The sequence below is a fragment of the Marmota monax genome, unplaced genomic scaffold, assembly GCF_021218885.2.
Source record: "Marmota monax isolate L192 unplaced genomic scaffold, Marmota_monax_Labrador192_F-V1.1 WCK01_AAM20220418_F8-fsc00048, whole genome shotgun sequence".
In the NCBI taxonomy this organism is placed as follows: Eukaryota; Metazoa; Chordata; class Mammalia; order Rodentia; family Sciuridae; genus Marmota; species Marmota monax.
In genome coordinates, this window is record NW_026694895.1 from 8,419,337 (window position 1) to 8,434,898 (window position 15,562).

Here is a 15,562-nt window from a genome sequence, read left to right on the forward strand (position 1 = left end):
CTTTCAGAATCAGAAAAGAAAATAAATGTAAACTTTGACTTCTGCCAAGCCAAAAAATGTCTCAAGAACACAAATCTTCTCAATATAACTAACGTTTGTTGGTCAGATGCCATTGAAGTCCTTTACAAATATCAATTGATTTTCCTAATAGCCCTATAAAGAAGGCATTCTCATTATCTATGATTATCCCATTTTGAGTCAACTGAAATCCAGCAAATAAGTAGAGGAGCTGCATGAAATCCAGGCAGTATGGATTTCAAGCCTGAGTTTTTAACTCTAGGCCACATTGTGTGCTTCCTAAAACTGACTCAAGGTACATAAACAAAACTGATGACATAAGATCAAGTTATTGTTTAACACTAAGTAATCATCTACTGCTTGTCCTTTATTCTGATTTTATGCTTTTCACTCAAATTGAGGGCAGTAAAAATTTGCACTAGGGTCAAACCATCCAGCTTACTCCAAATGCAGAGCTATGTCCTAATTTGCACCTGCTTGCTACTTGCCTGCTACCTTCTTAGCTTCCCACACAGCTTTCCCCTCATGTTCTACTATTGTCCAAGTACTGTCATCTCTCTGTCTCATGCAAGGGTCAAGGTTTCGATATTCATTTTATTTTCACCTGGTTTAAAAAACATAATGTAGACATTCTGTTTGCAAATTTAATATGAATGTTTAATAAGATTTTTTAAAATAGCCATAAACTTTTAAATTACTTTGTAAAAACAAACAGTGACTAAAAATATTATGAAACAGACACTCAGCACAGAAAATCCATATGACCCAATCTGATATTAAAAGGTACTGCAAAACAATATTAATCAAAATGAACAGAATGATAAAAAGTGTGACAATAAGTTTGGAAAATGGAGAACTTTAAGGAGCCCCAGAAATGACCCCAACTATATATCCTGCAAGCAATTTTACAAAGTTACATAACAGGGAAATATAAAATGAATCGTATTATAACAACTTGATTAAAATTGTAAAAAAAAATTAACTAAAACCAAGCAATGCACAATACACTAAAATTGTCTCCAGATGCATTAGTGTGTTCATTATTTTTTTAAATACTGGTAAGTCATTAGAAAACATAGCAGAGTCCTGCTTTAGTCAGCTTTTTCACTGCTGTGACTAAAAGACCTATTCAGAACAATTTTAGAAGACGAAAAATTAATTTGGAGGCTCATGGTTTCAGGGGTCTCTGTCCATAGACAGCAAGGTCCATTCCTCAGGAACCTAGGTGAAGCAAATATCATGAGAAAAGAATGTGGTGGAGGGAAGTGACTCATGTGATGATCAAGAAGCAGAGAGAAACTAATCAAATACAAAATATGTATCCCAAAGTTACACCCCCAATGACCCACCTCCTCCAACCACACCCTACTAGCCTTCAGTTACCACTCAGCTCATCCCTATCAGGGGGTTAACTCACTGATTGGGTTAAGGCTCTCATAACCCAATCATTTTACCCCTGAGCCTTCCTACATTGTCCTACACATGAGCTTTTGGGGGATACTTCACAATCAAACCACAACAAGCCCTTATCACCCCATCACCGCAGAACAATGCCAGCCTTGCCAATTCCATGCTCACTCTACCATCTTCCATTTATGATTTGGTTCTCTCAGAAAACTTGCATTCATTGCTCTTGGTCACTTGATAAATATGACTTTCTCCTTGGCTTGGAGATGGACACCTTCTAGCTCTGTACTCTCATGGCCTTTTTCCAGATGTCTCTTCCTCTTCTTCAAAGGACACCAGTCCGTACTGAATTAAGGCCCCATTTTTATGATGTCATTGAATTTTGTTCATGTTTGTAATGGACCTTTCTCCAATAATAGTCACATTCAGAACTACTAGAGATTAGGGCTTCAACATATAAATTTGGGGTGACCACATTTCATTCACACAGTATTTTTTTCCCAAACATTTTCTGTTACACGGTATGTCCCAGGAAGATTGTTAATAATTTTACAGTGGTGTAATGAACTGAGGTATCACAAGAGGTGCAGTCTGCTCCCCAGGTGGTGGGGCCATCAGCACCCACAGGCTAGAGCTTGCTATGACTATCTTTACTTCCCCTGTAAAATGTGGAGGGTTGGGGCATTTGCCTTAGACTTTTCTAACATCCCAAGGATGGTCTCCTCCCCTCTGCTTATTGCCTTTGCCCGCTCATCCTGTGTTTTTTCATAAGAGATGAAGGATAAAAACACCATCAAATCTGCTAAAAAGAAAAATAAGATCCAGATACATGCTACAGAATAATACTTCATTTGAAGTCATATATATCCTATTTCTATTTTATGATCCAAAATATATATGATCTGTTAGGGTGTGGAAAGTATCATGAGGTAACATTTTAAAATCTGCAATATCAAGAAGATGGAAGTTTATCTTTATAGCAAAGTAAATTAAATAGTAATGTAAACTCCTGGTAGAATTTAAAGTTAAATGGATGAGGATTGGGTATGGTGAAATTTTTGTTCCAGTTACTTGGGGGGAAGGGAAGAACTTGAATAATGATGTGGTATCACTTTAACTTTTAATTTACTATTTCACTATAATCTTTTGCAAAATTTTCCATTTTCACTTCATAAAAAATATTGTATTGAAATTGTCTGATATGCCTCTCCTCCCCACCACATCACTTATCTATCATCTAATCAGTGTTTATAAATATTTAAGTGCAGAACTGAGAGACAGTATGGTACTCTATAGCGCCTCATCTATGGTGGGACAAACAGCCTGGGTTTGAAGGTGTTAAATACTTATCCCAAAAATAGTGGAGCTAAAGAGTTCAGTTATACAACTGAGGTTCAGCTCCTCCTAGAAGTTTCTTTTGGTAGTCTCTGCCTACCTGCTAAGACTTGCTTCTTCCCAGAATACTTAAAAAATGCACATCCACTTGAAATTTTTCTAGTCTCTTCTGCACTAAAAATGTAGGTAGAAGAATTTTAATAGGGAATTATCTGAGTTTTGAAAATAAACAGAATAGGAAGGTGATCATTATGGTCGACTGAATGATACACCCTCTGGGACATAGAGATCGCAATCCCCAGCACACTGGGAGCGGAGAAGGGAAGATGTAGATGTGATTAAGTTAGGATCCTGAGATGGGCAGATCAGGCTGGTGTCCAGGTAGGCCCAGTGTCATTACAGAAGTCGGGCAAGAGGGTCAGAGTCAGCAGGAAGAGGTACAAGCAAAAGGTTGGAAAGATATGAGGGAGGGGCCACAAGCCAAGGAATGCTGCAGAGTCTAGAAACAGAGAGGAAGGGGAGCCCCTTCAGAACCCCCCAAAGGGGCCAGCCCTGCCCACACCTTAACTAGTCCAATAAGACTGAGTTTAGACATCTAACTTCCAGAACTGAAAGGTAATCAATTTGTGCTGTTTTAAACCACTAAATTTGTAGTAATTTATTACATCAGCTCCAGGAAATGAATACACCATTTTAAAATCACATTTTGTACCACAGTATATTTATGAATAGAAAGTAAAAGTAAAACTACATTTGCATTTTTATAGAGTTCTTTAAAATTTTCTTTCTGGATTTTGAGTCACTCATAGAAGTATCTGGTTACTTATTCACAGCTTCATATGGATCAATCTACAACTTTCACTAACTAATGATACTGACTATAGCAAAAAAATGATAATAATAATTTAAAGCTCAACTTCCATTGGAGCAGTAGACATATTACTATGTGAAAACATAAATGTCTACACACAGTTAATTCCTTTGCTTGTTTATGCATTCAATCTATACAAAAGTCCATTTGAAGCCTCAATATCATCTACAGGATGGATCAAACTCTGATTTGGTTTCTGCATACACAGACCTACCTTGCTCTTCACAAGCACTGAATGCCAGTGTGGGACTCACAAATTCTCACTCCCCATTTAGCAAGCTCAATAACTTCTCAGAACAGACTGCAAATTCTCCACCATTGCCACCAGGTATTAAGTGCAGGTTTTATGTCTAGCAGTGTATATGTGTGTGTGATACACATACACACTGTGGGTTATCATTCTGTCTTACAGATGAGAAAGCTGAGCTCAGATAAGGGAATGACTTGCTCAAGATCACAAAAGGTCCCTAATTGGAGATCTGAAGCTAGTTCCTTCAGCATTTGTAGCTAAACACACACTGATCAAAACTTTGACATTGATTTCTTTCATGTGCTGGATGGTGAGGAAAGCTATCTGGTTTTATTTTGATATAATTTCACATTAAATATCAACCAGTTGCCAACCTAAGTTCTTTTCTCTAATGTGTAACTCAAAGTCAACATCAGTGCTTCACATATATCAAGCTCTGCAAGTGACATGTTTTTATTAAAGCATTTCTCATCCACAATATTCCTTCCAGTTAATGATTTAAAGGTCTCTCTGAATAGTACTTGCATCAAACATTATGCATCTGAATGCCATCTGCATTTAACTCTATTGCAACCACTATAGCATGACCACCCAACCTCAGATCTTCATTCTATAGCCTGTATTGAATATGTGTGACTAACATGCAGAGATTAAACGTTAGATTGACTGGGTTTGAAACCAAGCAGCTGTGCAGCCTTGAACCAAGTTACTTAAACACTCTGTTCCTCAGGTTCTTTATCTGCAAAATAAGGATACTACCTGCCTCAAAAGTTTATTTTGAAGATTAAATGAGATAACATATGTAAAGCCCTCAGAACAGTGTCTGACCCACAGTTAATGACAGTTGGTAGTTCCTAATATGTTTACTATTGTTTTGCCTAAAATCAGTGTAGCTTCCTAAGTAAACATGGTAAAATTAATTTTGTTCAATGTACAATTCACTTTCCTTAGGTTAGAAAAATGTAATAATTCCTTTAAACTACTAAGTATGATGAGTCAGGATCTACATGTCTCTTCCACCTTGACCTCTGCCCCAGAGTCACCAAGGCAAGGACCAAGCCAGCAGCAGGGGTGGGGAGGTTAGGAGGTGGGGCAGTGGGGGATGGAGAGGGAGGTCCCTCCTGCCTTCCAACCAACATTTAATGTGGCTGAAGCTCATTGTAGACCCAGGTGACTTTCCACCAGCCCTCATCAATGAGGCAAATGGGCGGGTGCTGCCCTTAGAACCCCCCCCCCCCTTATATTGCTGTAGGTTAGACCTCAAGGCAGGTTATACCCCCATGCTTTATGCTTTCACATGTACTTTAACTAGATTCTACTTATATAAAAGATATTGATGAAGGTCAGGAGCTCCCACCTTATAACCCTTTCAAGGTACACGTCCTGTGTGTGCATGCACACACAGCCCTCCTAATGATGGATTATAATGGGTAAAGTTAAACCAACTATTTCATTCATTACAAGAGATGAGTGTTAGTCAGCTTGCCATTATTATAACAAAATATCTGAAATAAACAACCCTAAGGAAGAAAAGTTTATTTTGGCTCACAACTTCCAGAGATTTGAGTCTATGGTTGGCTGGATCTTATGCTTTGGGGCCTATAGTGAGGCAGAGCCTATGGCAGGAGGCACATAGTGAAGTGAAGTTTCTCACCTCATGGTGCCCAGGAAGCAAGGAAAAAGAGGAGAGGCCAGATCCTCAAGTCTCCTTCAGGGGCACATAACACCCAATGTCCTACTCCTTCTACTAGGTCCTACCTCCTAATGGTTCCACCATCTCCCAATAGCACCACAGGCTGGCAACCAGCCCTTTAACATATGAGCCTTTGGGAACACATTTCCAAACTATACCAGGATCCAGCTCCACTATCCATAGGAAAGAGAAGCTGAATTCTTTATGCCTGATTAGGTTAGCATGGGTTTCCAAATTTGGAGGCCTTAATTTTTTTAACCATGAATTTTATGCATTTAATGGGGGGGGGGGGAATTTCTAAATTCTTAAAGTAGTTGAATCTCAATTCTCCCAAAAGTTTACCCATAAAAATCTTTCCTTCTTTGGAAAGAAGGAAAACTAGGTCTTTTCTGGGCTTAGATATGATTAGTAAAAGGGCTCAAAGGATAGATATCAAAATGATGTATAATTTTAGAAACTTTTAATATCAATTTGCATGCTCAAAATTTTTTAATGAACATGCATTTTTTTATATAGAGGAATTTAAAAAAATAAATTTGAGGGCTGGGATTGTGGTTTAGCGGTAGAAAGCTTGCCAGCACGTGTGAGGCCCTGGTTTCCATCCTCAGCACCACATAAAAATAAAATAAAGATATTGTGTCCAACTACAACTAAAAAATAAATATTTAAAAAAAATAAAAAAATAAATTTGACAGAATTTTACTTTTTATGCACAAACTGTTATTTTTTTTACTGAGGTAAAATTCACATAATATAAAAGTCACCATTTTATAATCAGTGATATTTACTATATTCCTATTATTGCACAACCATCAGCATTATCTAGTCTAGAACTTTACTAACACCCCATAAAGGAATTCTGTACCCATTAACAGTCACTCCTAATCCTTCCTCTCCCATGCCCTAATGATCACTACTGGATTCATACAATACATGGACTTTTTTGGTCTGGTTTCTTTAGCTTAGCATGTTTTCAAGATTCATCCATATTGAAATTAATCAGTATAATATTACATGAATATACTATATATTTGCTTAATTATCAGATGATGGACATTGGAGTAGTTTCTACTTCTTGGCTATTGTGAATAGTGCTATTATTAACATTCCTGTACCCTTTTCGGGGAGTGACCATATGTTTCTGTTTTCTTGGGTATACACCCAGGAGTGTAATTGTTTATTTCCTGTGTGGTTAACTTTTTGAGGAACTGCTAGACAGGGTTCCACTGCAGCTTTCCATCAGCAAAGTACAAGTGTTCCAATATCCCCACCAACACTTTCTTTTTTTAAAAAAAAATAGAGCCAATCTATGGAATGTGAAGTGTACCTCACTGTAGTTTGATATGCATTGTTCAAGTGACTAACAAGATTGAACAGCCTTTCATATGCCTGTGTGCCCACTTCATTGGAGTAATGTGTGTTTAATTCTTTGCCCATCTGTTAATTGGGTCATTGTCTTTTTATTGTTGAGTTCTTTCTATATTCTGGACTCTAGCACATTCAGATAAAATATATGAGTTGCAAATATTTTCTCCCATTCTCTCTGTTGTCTTTTCACATTTCCAATGATGTCCTTTGACACACAAAAGATTTAATATTGAGGAAGTCTACACATTGTTTTTTTATAAATATAAGTTTTGCTCCCTTGCAAAAGTCAAGTTCAACACAGCACTAAAAAGAAACACCTGCATACAGTGCACAGTAAAATAACTTATCTACTTTGTAGTGGCCAAGGCTATATTTTCCATCTTTTTTTTTTCCATGAGAGAAATAGGATGGGCAGGACCATTTATTAGTATCACCAAAGCTTACATTCCGACAGTCAATCACGAAGCACCACTCACTCTATTAGTATTTTCCAGGAACTGAAAAATGAAAGGTGAATGGCATGCATTCACAATTAGTCTAACAGTGATTTAAATATGGGCTCTGCTGAGGAGGATGCAGCCTTCTCTACAGATTCTTGGGAGCAGATGGAGCTTTAATCCTCAAGCTTCACAGATATGATGCTGGACATGTGCTGATGACACAAAGGGTCTTTTCTTGGATTTCAGCGATTTTTTTTTACCTGCAGTCCACTGTGCCTTTGGATTGTTCTAGACATTTAGAAAATATGCTGTGTTTCCATTTTATGATGCTGCTGTTTGAATATGCACTGTGGATCCCATCCCTGAACACAGTTCTCTTTATGAAGAAGTACACTCTCATTTTCACAGCTCTGTGACCTTTCATTTGTTATTTATGAGCTTTTTGCAAATCTAATACCACTCTGACAGATTTAATTTGTGCTCTAAATTACCTTTGCATGAGTTACTCAACTGCTGATTTTATTCCAATGGATTATTTGCTACATTCAGAAATAGAAAAAAATTATTTTGAGATCTATTGGACTTCTTCACTGGAGAGAAAGTTGAGAAGAGCTGCATTCTGAATTTTTACTCTGGGAATGGTAGTGGGTAATATAAAGAAGAATTTCTACACTAGCTCTAGAGGTAAAGTGATAGAACTGTAACCTAGGTCAAGTTTTATAATCTATACATTATTTTATATTGTTATAGTTTAGATATGAAATGCCCCCCAAAGACTCATGTGTTGAAGGCTTGGTCTCCATTGCAACCATGTTCAGAGGTGGGGCTTTTGGGTTGTGATTGGATTATGATGGGGTTGACTGGCTATAGCAGGGGGACCCAGATAGAAGAAGTAGGTCACTACGGGCATGGCTCTGAATGGTATACGTTGTCCCTGATCCCTTCCTCTCTTGCACTCTCTTTCTCTCTGTTTCCTGGCTGCCATGAGGTGAACAGTTCTGCTTTGCCACACCCTCTCAATCATGATGCTCTGCCTCAAATCAGGCCCATAACTATGGAGCCAGAGGACCATGAACTCAGACCTCTGAAACCTCTGAAATAATGAGCTAAAATAAATCTTTGCTCCTTTAAATTGATTTTCTCAGATTATTCTGTCACAGTGACAAAAAGGTAACTAACACCCGTGTAAAGTCCTTAAAGTAAACACTTCCACTCCTTAAACTGGTCACCAGAAGAAATTTAAGCACGTATGAAAGCCTCAATGACTTAAGAACCATGTATTATAAAACAAAACCTCTGTGCTCAGTCAATGTAAAAGCAATTATGAAGTAGAGATAATGAAAATCTAAATATGTTCTAATGCTATTCAAATTGAAATTTGAAATGGCTAATATAAAAGCATAGTGGAATTCTAAGGTTTAAGAGATCATGGCAAATCTTGATTTAATTTTGACTATGTATAGATAAATTGGTGGTGATCTAATGACCAAAAGAGTTAATTCAACCCCTCAAAGTATAAACTAAAGTCATGTCTTCACGAAGTTAAATCTACTTAAATCTGACCAGAGGTACACCTCTTACAATTTGAGAGTTGCTCAAAATATGTGGTAGTTTAAAAACATCTAAAAAATTCTTTGGCATACTTCCATTGAGAAATGGAGACTACATCCTCTGCTCAAGTCTGCACAAACTTTATTAATCAGTTGACCAAAGTGTTGTAGAAAGGACACTATGTAACCTCTAAGGCCAGGTCATAGAAGATGATGAAACTTAAACTGAATAAGAAAGGGAGAGTAAGCACTCATGCCAAAACCCTAGATGCTATATAATCAGTCTCAGCACCTTGAGGCTGCCATGATATAAGGAAGCTCAAGTAGTCCACACAGAGCAACAGAGGTTACCTAAAGACAGGGAGATGCCCAGCCAGACCCTAGCTTCTCCTGTCTTCTCTCCACCCTACTATTCCAGTTCTAACCCCAGCCTGATTGCAACTAAACAGAGACTCTCAGAACAGGCTACACAAGCCCTTTCCACATTCCTGACTCACAAAAACATGAGCAATAATAAAATACTAGTTACTGCCTCCAGCCACTAAGTTTTGAGGTGATTTGTTAAGCAGCAATCCTGGAACATAAGGAAATAGAGCCAAAAAGCAAAACAGGAACTTTAATTCAGCTCATAAAGATAATTGCATTTTTCAGGGCACATTGGTTGTAAAGTTCAGAAATCTAGATCAAACGGGCTGTAACCAAAGCTGGGACTGAGAGAAAAAGGGACAATTTATAATGTCTCCTTACCTATCCAGACACAGCCAGACTTTTAACCCTGTTCGCAGAATTCATACCTCAACTTCACGTTGTCCTCTCCCCTTTTTCCCTTATTCTACCTCAGATTCTCCCAAACTATGGCTACCAGCAGCACCAGAAGCATTCAAAGGAGTCTCTTTCTCAGCTGTTTCTGAGATGGGGATCTTGGATCTATCACTGGACAAGATCATTTGGCATTCCAATTGGCCAACTGACCTCTGTTACTGGACAAGGGTTTATTATCAACTTCATTGGAATTACATAGTTTGAGAGTGGGGAGGTACTGGTTTCCAAAGGAAAATCCAGGTGCTGTCATTTGAAGAAAGCAGCCTGAATAATGGAACAGGAAAATCACACAGATGTCCACTGCTATAAACAATACAGTATTTGAAATAACTGATTAGCCTGGAAGTGCAAAATAAAGTTAAAGGTAGCTCAAATGAATGTTTCTGCAAATGCCGGAAGATGGGAATGTTACCTAGCAACATGATTTTCTTCTCTTAAAAATGGAATATCACTCCATTACAACTTTTCAAATCAAAACACAAGGTTGAAATAATGAAAATCCAGTTACAGTGTGTGTTTGGAATCAGTTCTGTCCTCCACTCTCTCTTTCTTATGGAAATGGGTCCTCCCCTGATCCCCATCACACATTGCTATAGGGGAGCTCTGTGACTGATCACTATTGTTTGGTCCATGGTTGGATATTTGATCCAACCAGGGAAATCAGAGTTTTTCCTGGATATTTTTCCAACTGCAATCAAACAAAGACAATAAACCCTCTCTGGTGCTAGAGTCAAAATAGGAAGCTTGGGTATATGTGTATGCCATGTTCCTTCCCATGTATAAAAGAATAAGAAAAAGAAGCTTACTGCCTGAGATATAGAAGAGCCCCAACTATGTTCAAATCCTTGCCTTGTGGTTAATTTTTAAGTCTTCCCCTAATTATTATAGTAGCCTCAGTATTCATACAGCAAATACTGCTTTTGCCCAAACTAGTCCAAGTTAGTTCTATCCTTTGCAAACAGGAGTTTCGAACAATTTGAAAGATTTTCAAAAAGGTCCAGCCACCAGCTTAAATTTCCCTACATAATGAATGCCCTTTACACTAATTCCTCCTTCAGACTTATCAGCTAAAAGGTTAGAGTTGGCTTTTACAATGTCAGTAATGGTGAACTGGCCAGAGAGGACCCCTTTTGGATTTCTTAAATACTTAATGCTTTATTTCCACATCTGCAGGGAGACAGATGTTCAGACATTTCTCGTCTCAATTGAAGATTTATTTTCATAAAAATCAATGCTTTAAAAAAAATGTTCATTTCTTTTTCTGGAGCCCATCGGCAAGGCTAGACTTAGAGGGAAAAGCTGCCTTTCTGTCTTGTCCCAATCTGATTGAACAGTCAATTGCATCAAAAAAGCATCAATTCCCCAAGGATAAACAATGTCTGGACAAGGATGCCCAGCAATACATTCACATTTCAAAGGATGCTGTATTTACTCCAGGAGCTTCTGCTTGTTGGTCTCTTCAACTCGAAGGTTCTTGAGAACCAAAGAAAAGGCATTTTCAAGTTCAAATAACAGGAAGAGAATGGAGCCAAGGAGTACCCCATGCGGGAATCAACCTTGTTTGCTACAGCCTGCCAGTTTTCATTTACTCACGAGAAGGGTGACAGTTTGAAGAAATTCTTGTTTTGGCATCTTTTATTTAACTTCTCTGTTTAAGAATGCCATATTTTCATTTTACTTTTTTCTAGGAATTTTTATTCTAGAGACCTTCCCAAAATGTGGAAGTATAAAATATACACAGAAACAATATGAGAGTTATAAGTAGATTTAAATCAAAACCAGATTTGCTCTTATGTTCAAAATAACCCAGTTCTAAATCCAGCATTTTGATTATGAGGCCACATGCCTTCTGTCTCTTGATCAAAGAATGGTTACCATAGCATTATACAGAGGGAATCTTCTCTTTATTTGGAGTGTGGCATTCATCTTTCTTCCACTAATTTTAAGTGTTTCCAAAACTTTAGAAACATGAAAAAAAATGTTAGTAATAATTACAAAGCAGACACTGCCTGCTATCAGTCTATGGAGATATTCTACACAATTGGAACCAAGTTTTATTGGCAGGGACCACTGCGTAGTGTTCTGGGCTACTCTGTTTTGGTTTCAGGGAGCTGGCTCCTGGGTTCTATTCAAGGCTTGAGGCCTGTCTATTCCTACACATCACCCACACTGCTGTTTCTGCTATGCTCACTGGCGTTCAGTGCTCCTGCCCCTCCTGATACCCTTACCGTGTTGTCCAAAAGCTATATGCAAATAAGCAACCCCTTCTTTTTTAACCTCTTAATGAAATATTCTTCCCATCACTTTGTGTTGTAGTTCAGTTCACAGTGAACATCCAGCTTTTTGGGGGGCTATTTGCAATGGAGAGAGCTCATCCGCCCAAGCTCCATGGCTCCAGTGCATAAGAGGAGCCCAGAATTCTTTTCCTTCTCACTCCAGCTTACAAATTATGTCTCTTTCTCTTCAGCCTGTTTCTTCTCCTCATCTCAAAAGCCAAACCATTTGTACTTTCAGCTAGCTATCAAAGAGGGGATAGAGAACACGAAGATCATGCCTCACCTTCAAACATTAAAAATCACATAACCTGGTCTCAACTGTCACCCAGGATGGAGAAGAAGCAACTCATGCTGAGTCTTTGGTCCTGTCTTGCATGGAGCAGGGTGTTACCCATGGTTCCAAGTTCCTTTTTGCTTCTGTGATTTTTCATTCACACATCCACTCATCACCCTCCATGAGGCAGGCATAGATAATATCTATTGTATATTACTGTTAATATTTCCAGCTTACAAGGTAACAGAGTCAGTCTGTGCTCTCTTCTTGTAGGATTTTTTTTTTAAATCAAACAGCCAACATCAAAACAAGAGCCTGCAGAAAAACCTATGGCCAAACCACTATTTTCAAATTACTGGGTTCCTTGGGAGCTAATTTCTAAATTTTAAAAACTGTTTCTCCTTTGATAAAGAATATGTTTTTATAGCAAATCTGTCCATGTACTTGTCCCCCAAACCTCTGATTCCTTGAGCTATATAAAATATGTCTCCTAAGGGCTCAAAGACCAACAGCGTTTCAGAAAAGGAGCTAGGATTAGGATAGGCTAAAACACTCTAAATTATAACTTGACTTTTCAGGCATGCTTAACTATTTTGCACAACTATTTAGAGTTAGGAAGGATTTCTTCATTCTGAGTTTGAAGACAATGGAATGCACCCAATGAATCCCAGCTCTATCACTGAGGTGTGCATTCTTCTTTGATAACACACTATCTTAATTTACAAGTCTTCATAAATAATCATTATTAAGGAGCCTATTATTGTAGCAAAATAGAATACAATAAGATTTTACATAGTATTCACTCAGGCAGAAAAGGCTATAGGAGTTATTAATAAGAGGGTTGTACTTGATAATAGAAAATTTTTGGTTTTGCATCTAAACTAATTCACTTCATAGAAGCAGGGGAAAAAACTGAGTAGCCTCTTATGAATAAGGGAATGAAGCATCTAAACTGACTCTGCCCCCTGATTGCCAGTACTGAAGGAGCCAAGTGATATTCCTATTTTGATTCCTCTGTTGTCTTCCTCATTTGGTAATTTCAATTCATTCATTCATTCATCCATCCATCCATCCATCCACCCATCCATCCATCCATCCATCATTCTCCATGAGGCAGGCATAGGTAATGTTATCTGTTACCTGCTATTGTTAATATTTCCAGCTTAATACACAAATTCTTAAGTGCTACAGGGAAAATCATTAATGTTGTTCTTAAAAGTCCCCAGGAAGGGTGCTGAGCACACAGAAGGAAATGTTGACTTGCAAGTATACAGGGAAGAGATGAGTTTGAGCTATTTAGTCAAGAGTGGACATGTTTGAGGTTGGTTGTGAGGATGGGTAAACTATAAGATACCAGAAGAGAAACCAGGTAACACAACCTCATGAACCCTATATGGGCCTCTGGGGTTGGAGAAAACAGAAAGTGGAACCCAACAAGACATCCATAGTCTTTTCACATTCAACCAGGGCAGCTTGTCTGTAGGAAGAAGGAAAGGAAGAAATAAGAGAGACAGGGATGGCACACAACGTAGGGGACAAGTGCTAGTTGTGGATTCCTTCTGATTCAAAATGATCCATTGGTGCTTACCAGATTGATAACTGGAACCCAATTCTGGCTTCAGGAAAATCCTAAGACTCCAATATTGTCTCTGAGTATGGACCTTGGGGAGGAGGGGAAGGTACGTGCTCCAATGGCAATGAGAGGCATCAGAGCTGAGGAGAGAGGGAATCTTCAAGGCTTCCTGTGACCTGCCCCCTGCCTCTCCTCCCTTAACATGACATGCTCAAATGACAGAACCACAAGGCTTGGGTTTCTAAGGCACCACATGCTTCTCATTCCATGCCTTGGCTGCTGATGTTCCCCTTGGTGAACTTCCGCTCTACTTAACGCTCAATTTGCAAGCCACATCCTTTTGAAAGCCTTGCCTCCCTATCTTCTACCTTCCAACAAAATCAATTACAATCCACTTTCTCTGTTCCTGGTGTATCCTTTCTGTGGTATTGAGAGGTCTTGCTTTACAGCTTTATATTTTGGTAGATTTGAATTCAAGTCCTAGCTCTGCCACTTGTTAGGACTGTGATCTTGCATACATCTCAAAATGGGACTTTTAATATTATCCTGTATGATATAAAATAATATAGCATATGCAATTTTCATTAATTATTATTAGTAGTAACTTGCACTATGATTATTAAGGTGACTGCTTCTCCTACTAGATTATGAGCTCCTTAAAGGCATGAATTTTATAGACATCATCGGATTTATGTTTAGGTTCTCAGCACCTAGTACACAGGAGGCATGTTATAGCCAGTGTGCTAAATAAACTAATTGTAAATATAAATAATCACAATATAATAATTGTTTTCTAAAATAGAGATATTTATCATGTATTTTATACACACTGACACACATATGTATGCTTGCTACAGGAATTCAGACAAAGGAAGAATTAGGGGGTTATTGAGGGGAACATAAGAAGTTATCTTGAAAGGGTGACATCTTTTAAAGATTCTTGGTGTCTAGCCTCAGGGAACTGACTTGTTTTAACTTGAATTCCTAGAATCCAAGGCAACAATTAAGAAAAGTCTTTAGGAACTAAGCAGACACTGAAGAGGTAGCTGTGTGATCTTTTTCTCACAGAAAAACTGTCGTTAGTCCGGCACAGTGGTACATGGCTGTAATCCCAGCGGCTCATGAGGCTAAGGCAGGAGAATCATGAGTTCAAAGCCAGTCTCAGCAAAAACAAGGTGCTATGCAACTCAGTGAGACTGTTCTCTAAATAAAATACAAATATAGAGCTGGGATGTGACTCAGTGGTTGAGTGCCCCTGAGTTCAATCCCTAGTACCCCCACTCAAAAAAAAAAAAAAGATTCTAAGAAAGAAAGAAAGAAAAACTGGCATTATGACTTTTCCCAGGAATCTTTGGTAGATCATAGCACAGTCTAACAAAAGGATAGATCAATCCAGAGTACAGTGAAGCATCTCCATGTCCCTATAGAGAGCAGGCAAAACTAAGTGGCTAATCTTCTTGTGTCTTCAAGTAATAGACTCTTAGGGCTGGCCTGGATCAGCAAATGGTTGTGGTCTATGTTTCCCAAATCAAGCTTATTCAGAGGCATCCATGGGAAATGCTGAGCATTCGTAGACATCTTTTGGTGAATAACAATGCACACCAGCACATTCAAAACTCTGAAAAGTACTGCAGTGAAGCAACCTCTGTGGTTTTGCTTAACCCAGCACTTTTTACTTACTTGGG

General features: G+C 38.3%; 1 protein-coding gene across 1 annotated transcript in view; it reads right to left on the bottom strand.

Annotated features, from left to right (window-relative positions):
* The window catches only part of Lypd6 (LY6/PLAUR domain containing 6), a 138,915-nt gene that overhangs the window by 29,850 nt on the left and 93,503 nt on the right, over positions 1-15,562 (bottom strand). The gene's annotated exons all lie outside the window — the stretch shown is intronic.